General features: G+C 41.0%; 1 non-coding gene across 1 annotated transcript; it reads left to right on the forward strand.

The window, feature by feature from the left end:
• Window positions 1-6,744: 6,744 nt before the first annotated feature.
• On the forward strand, window positions 6,745-6,852 carry LOC148555444 (small nucleolar RNA R71). Its single transcript, XR_015886469.1, has one exon. It is a non-coding gene; the product is annotated as a small nucleolar RNA R71 (small nucleolar RNA).
• The last annotated feature ends 297 nt before the right edge of the window (window positions 6,853-7,149 follow it).

The following is a 7,149-nucleotide window of genomic DNA, read 5'->3' on the forward strand; positions in this document are numbered from 1 at the left end:
AAAATAAAACAAAAAGAAAGTTACCTAATCTGAGCAACAAGATGAACTGTCAGTTGTTCAAACTCGAACAATCCCGGCAACGGTGCCAAAAACTTGGTGCACGAAATTGTGATCTCAGGCAACGTCGCCAGAAACTCTGTACGCACGTCTTAATAAATCGTTTTTCATTCACAACTTCGATACAACTAACCAGCAAGTGCACTGGGTCGTCCAAGTAATAAACCTTACGTGAGTAAGGGTCGATCCCACGGAGATTGTTGGTATGAAGCAAGCTATGGTCACCTTGTAAATCTCAGTCAGGCGGATATAAAATAGTTATGGAGGTTTCGAACATAAATAATAAATAGATAGAAAATAAGGATAGAAACACTTATGTATATCATTGGTGAGAATTTCAGATAAGTGTATAGAGATGCTTTCGTTCTTCTGAACCTCTGCTTTCCTACTGTCTTCATCCAATCAGTCTTACTCCTTTCCATGGCTGGCTTTATGTAAGGACATCACCGTTGTCAATGGCTACTTTTAATCCTCTCTGGAAAATGGTCCGATGCGCTGTCACTGCATGGCTAATCATCTGGAGGCATCACCCTTGTCAATGGCTGCATCCCATCCTCTTGTGAAAATGGTCCAAATGCTCTGTCACAGCACGGCTAATCATCTGAGGTTCTCGATCATACTGGAATAGGATTCACCCTCCTTTTGCGTCTGTCACTAAGCCCAGCACTCGCGAGTTTGAAGTTCGTCACAGTCATTTAATCCCAGAGTCCTACTCAGAATACCACAGACAAGGTTTAGACTTTCCGGACTCTCATGAATGCCGCCATCAATCTAGCTTATACCACAAAGATTCTGATTAAGAGATCCAAGAGATACTCATTCAATCTAAGGTAGAACGGAAGTGATTGTCAGGCACGCGTTCGTGGGGGAATGATGATGATTGTCACGTTCATCACATTCAGGTTGAAGTGCGAATGAATATCTTAGAAGCGGAATAAGTTGAATTGAATAGAAAAACAGTAGTACTTTGCATTAATCTTTGAAGAACAGCAGAGCTCCACACCTTAATCTATGGAGTGCAGAAACTCTACCGTATGAAAATACATAAGTGATAATGGTCCAGGCATGGCCGAATAGCCAGCCCCCATGAAAGTCTAAGATAGCATAAAACTGGTCAACGATGTCTAATACAATAGTAAAAAGTCCTATTTATACTAAACTAGTTACTAGGGTTTACAGAAGTAAGTAATTGATGCATAAATCCACTTCCGGGGCCCACTTGGTGTGTGCTTGGGCTGAGCTTGAATGTTACACGTGTAGAGGTCAATCTTGGAGTTGAACGCCAGTTTGTAACGTATTTCTGGCGTTCAACTCTGGCTTGTGACGTGTTTCTGGCGTTTAACTCCAGACAGCAGCGTAGAACTGGCGTTCAACGCCCTTTTACGTCATCTAAACTCGGCCAAAGTATGGACTATTATATATTCCTGGAAAGCCCTAGATGTCTACTTTCCAACTCAATTAAAAGCGCGCCATTTTGAGTTCTGTAGCTCCAGAAAATCCACTTTGAGTGAAGGGAGGTCAGAATCCAACAGCATCAGCAGTCCTTCTTCAACCTCTGAATCTGATTTTTGCTCAAGTCCCTCAATTTCATCCAGAAAATACCTTAAATCATAGAAAAACACACAAACTCATAGTAAAGTCCAGAAATGTGAATTTAACATAAAAACTAATGAAAACATCCCTAAAAGTAACTAGATTCTACTAAAAACATACTAAAAACAATGCCAAAAAGCGTATAAATTATCCGCTCATCACAACACCAAACTTAAATTGTTGCTTGTCCCCAAGCAACTGAAAATCAAATAGGATAAAAAGAAGAGAATATACTATAAATTCCAAACTATCAATGAAACATAGCTCCAATTAAATGAGCGGGACTTGTAGCTTTTTGCCTCTTGAATAGTTTTGGTATCTCACTTTATCCATTGAAGTTCAGAATGATTGGCATCTATAGGAACTCAGAGTTCAGATAGTGTTATTGATTCTCCTAGTTCAGTATGATGATTCTTGAACATATCTATTTTATGAGTCTTGGCCATGGCCCTAAGCACTCTGTTTTCCAGTATTACCACTGGATACATAAATGCCACAGACACATAATTGGGTGAACCTTTTCAGATTGTGACTCAGCTTTGCTAAAGTCCCCAATTAGAGGTGTCCAGGGTTCTTAAGCACACTCTGTTTTTGCTTTGGACCTTGACTTTAACCGCTCAGTCTCAAGTTTTCACTTGACACCTTCACACCACAAGCACATGTTTAGGGACAGCTTGGTTTAGCCGCTTAGGCCAGGATTTTATTCCTTTAGTCCCTCCTATCCACTGATGCTCAAAGCCTTGGGATCCTTTTTATTTACCCTTGCCTTTTGGTTTTAAGGGTTATTGGCTTTTTGCTCTTGCCTCTTGGTTTTAAGAGCTTTTGGCTTTTTCTGCTTGCTTTTTCTCTTTTTTTTTTTTGAATTTTTTTTCTTTCTGCAAGCTTTGTTCTTTGCTGCTTTTTCTTGCTTCAAGAATCATTTTTATGATTTTTCAGATTATCAAATAACATGTCTCCTTATCATCATTCTTTCAAGAGCCAACATATTTAACATTCTTAAACAACAACTTCAAAAGACATATGCACTGTTCAAGCATTCATTCAAAAAACAAGAAGCATTGTCACCACATCAATATAATTAAACTAAGTTCAAGGATAAATTCGAAACTCATGTACTTCTTGTTCTTTTGAATTAAAATAGTTTTCATTTAAGAGAGGTGATGGATTCATAGGATATTCATAACTTTAAGACAAAGTTACTAAATACTAATGATCATGTAATGAAGACACAAACATGGATAAGCACTTAACATAGAGAAAACAAAAAACAGAGAATATAAGAACAAGGAATGAGTCCACCTTAGTGATGGTGGCGTTTCCTTCTTGAGGAACCAATGATGTCCTTGAGCTCTTCTATGTCTCTTCCTTGTCTTTGTGGCTCCTCCCTCATTGCTTTTTTGATCTTCTCTTATTTCATAAAGGATGATGGAGTGCTCTTGATGTTCCACCCTTGATTGTCCCATGTTGGAATTTAATTTTCCTAGGGAGATGTTGATTTGCTCCCAATAGTTTTGTGGAGGAAAATGCATTTGAGGTATCTCCGGGATCTCATGGTGATGAGCTTCATGCATCTCTTGAGATCCATGAATGGGCTCTCTTGCTTGCTCCATCCTTTTCTTAGTGATGGGCTTCTCTTCTTCAATGGGAATGTCTCCTTCTATGAAAGCTCCAGCTGAGTAACATAGATGGCAAATAAGATGAGGAAAAGCTAGCCTTGCCCCAGGAGAGGGCTTTTTGGCTATTTTGTAGAATTCAAGGGAGATGACTTCATGAACTTCTACCTCCTCTCCAATCATGATGCTATAAATCATGATGGCCCGATCCACAGTAACTTCAGATCGGTTTCTAGTGGGGATGATGGAGCGTTGGATGAACTCTAACCATCCTCTAGCCATAGGCTTGAGGTCCAGTCTTCTTAATTGAACCGGCTCGCTTTTGGAGTCAATCTTCCATTGAGCTCCTTCCACACATATGTCCCTGAGGACTTGGTCCAACCTTTGATTAAAGTTGACCCTTCTAGTGTAGGGGCGTGCATCTCCTTGCATCATAGGCAAGTTAAACGCCAACCTCACATTTTCCGGACTAAAATCTAAGTATTTCCCCCGAACCATTGTAATATAATTCTTTGGGTTTGGGTTCTTACTTTGATCATGGTTCCTAGTGATCCATGCATTGGCATAGAACTCTTGAACCATTAGGATTCCAACTTGTTGGATGGGGTTTGTTAGAACTTCCCAACCTCTTCTTTGGATTTCATGTCGGATCTCCAGATACTCATTCTTCTTGAGCTTGAAAGGGACCTCGGGGATCACCTTCTTCTTGACCACAACATCATAGAAGTGGTCTTGATGAGCTTTGGAGATGAATCTTTCCATCTTCCATGACTCGGAGGTGGAAGCTTTTGTCTTCCCTTTCCCTTTTCTAGAGGATTCTCCGGTCTTGGGTGCCATCAATGGTAATGGAAAAACAAAAAGCTTATGCTTTTACCACACCAAACTTAGAATTTTTCTCGCCCTCGAACAAGAGAAGAAAGAATAGATGAAGAAGAAGAGAGGGTTGTGTTGTGTGAAAATGAAGAAGAATGGAGGGCTTTATATAGGGAAGGGAGGGGGGTAAGGTTCGGCCATAAGGGTGGGTTTTGGGTGGGAAATTGATTTTGAATTTTGAAGGTAGGTGGTGTTTATGAAGTAGGTTTATGGGGAAGAATGGATAGATGTGAGTGGTGAAGTGGTTATAGGGAAGAGAGATTGAGGTGATTGGTGAAGAGTTTTGGGGAAGAGTGTTTATGGGATTGTGTGAAAGAGGGGTGAGAAGAAGTGAATGGAGGTAGGTGGGGATCCTGTGGGGTCCACAGATCCTGAGGTGATCCTTTGGGATCCACAGATCCTGAGGTGTTCAAGGATTTACAACCTTGCACCAAATTAGGCATGCAAAATGCCCTTGCACACAACTCTGGGCGTTCAGCGCCAGATTGGTGCTTGTTCTAGGTGTTGAACGCCCATTTGTTGCCCATTTCTGGCGTTGAACGCCAAAACCATGCTTGTTCTGGGCGTTCAGCGCCAACTCTTCTCCAGGGTGCAATTCTGGCATTCAAACGCCCAGATGCTGCCCATTTTGGGCGTTCAGCGCCAGAACCATGCTCTGTTCTGGCGTTGAACGCCAGCCAGATGCTTCTTACTGGCGTTTAAACGCCAGTAAGGTCTTCCTCCAGGGTGTGATTTTTCTTCTGCTGTTTTTGATTTCGTTTTCAATTTTTATATTTATTTTGTGACTCCACATGATCATGAACCTAATAAAACATGAAAGAACAAGAAAAATAAAATTAGATAAATAAAAATTGGGTTGCCTCCCAACAAGCGCTTCTTTAATGTCAATAGCTTGACAGTGGGCTCTCATGGAGCCTCACAGATGTTCAGAGAATTGTTGAGACTTTCCAACACCAAACTTAGAGTTTGGATATGGGAGTTCAACACCAAACTTAGAGTTTGGTTGTGGCCTCCCAACACCAAACTTAGAGTTTGACTGTGGGGGCTCTGGTTGACTCTGTTTTGAGAGAAGCTTACTGTGCCTCTTTTTCATGTTTACAGAAGGATGTCCTTGATTTTTAAACTCAAGGGAGTACTCATTCAATTGAAGGACTAGTTCACCTCTGTTAAAATCAATCACAGCTCTTGCTGTGGCTAGGAAGGGTCTTCCAAGAATGATGGATTCATCCTCATCCTTCCCAGTATCTAGGACTATGAAATCAGCTGGGATGTAAAGGCCTTCAACCTTTACTAACACGTCCTCTACTTGTCCATAAGCCTGTTTTCTTGAATTGTCTGCCATCTCTAATGAGATTTTAGCAGCTTGCACCCCAAAGATTCCCAGTTTCTCTATTACAGAGAGGGGCATAAGGTTTATCCCTGAACCAAGGTCACACAGAGCCTTTTCAAAGATCATGTTGCCTATGGTACAAGGTATTACGAACTTTCCAGGATCCTGTTTCTTCTGAGGCAATGTCAGTTGATCCAGATCACTTAGTTCATTGGTGAACAAGGGAGGTTCATCTTCCCAAGTCTTAATACCAAATAATTTGGCATTCAGCTTCATGATTGCACCAAGAAACTTGGCAGCTTGCTCTTCAGTAACATCTTCATTCTCTTCAGAAGAGGAATACTCATCAGAGCTCATGAAGGGCATAAGGAGGTTTAATGGAATCTCTATGGTCTCTAGATGAGTCTCAGATTCCTTTGGTTCCTCAGAGGAAAACTCCTTATTAATCACTGGACGTCCCAGGAGGTCTTCCACACTAGGATTCACGTCCTCAACCTCCCTTACAGGTTCGGCCATGGTGGTTATGTCAATGGCCTTGCACTCTCCTTTTGGATTTTCTTCTGTATTGCTTGGGAGAGTACTAGGAGGGATTTCAGTGATCCTTTTACTCAGCTGGCCCACTTGTGCTTCCAACTTTCTAATGGAGGATCTTGTTTCATTCATGAAACTCACAGTGGCCTTAGATAGATCAGAGACTAAATTTGCTAAGCTAGATGGATTCTGCTCAGAATTCTCTGTCTGTTGCTGAGTGGATGATGGAAAAGGTTTACTATTGTTAAACCTATTTCTTCCACCATTATTAAAGCCTTGTTGAGGCTTTTGTTGATCCTTCCATGAGAAATTTGGATGATTTCTCCATGATGGATTATAGGTGTTTCCATAAGGTTCACCCATATAATTTACCTCTTCTATTGCAGGGTTTTCAGGATCATAGGCCTCTTCTTCAGAAGGCGCCTCTTGAGTATTGTTGGATGCAGCTTGCATTCCATTCAGACTCTGAGAAATCATATTGACTTGATGAGTCAATATTTTATTCTGAGCCAATATGGCATTCAGAGTATCAATTTCAAGAACTCCCTTCTTCATAGGCGTCCCATTACTCACAGGATTCCTCTCAGAAGTATACATGAACTGGTTATTAGCAACCATGTCAATGAGTTCTTGAGCTTCTGCAGGCATTTTCTTTAAGTGAATAGATCCACCTGCAGAAGTATCCAATGACATTTTAGCCAATTCAAATAGACCATCATAGAATATATCCAGGATGGTCCATTCTGAAAGCATGTCAGAAGGACACTTTTTGGTCAGTTCTTTGCATCTCTCCCAAGCTTCATAGAGGGATTCACCTTCTTTCTGTCTGAAGGTCTAAACATCCACTCTAAGCTTACTCAGCTTTTGAGGAGGAAAGAACTTGGCTAAGAAAGCCTTGACCAGCTTATCCCAAGAGTTCAGGCTATCCTTAGGTTGAGAGTCCAACCATATTCTAGCTCTGTCTCTCACATCAAAAGGGAAAAGCATGAGCCTGTAGACTTCAGGATCTACTCCGTTAGTCTTAACAGTATCACAGATCTGCAAGAATTCAGTTAAGAACTGAAAAGGATCTTCAGATGGAAGTCCATGAAACTTGCAGTTCTGCTGCATCAGAGAAACTAATTGAGGTTTCAGCTCAAAATTGTTTACTCC

The sequence above is a fragment of the Arachis ipaensis genome, chromosome B6 (assembly GCF_059453495.1).
Source record: "Arachis ipaensis isolate K30076 ecotype BB chromosome B6, ASM5945349v1, whole genome shotgun sequence".
NCBI classification, from domain to species: Eukaryota; Viridiplantae; Streptophyta; class Magnoliopsida; order Fabales; family Fabaceae; genus Arachis; species Arachis ipaensis.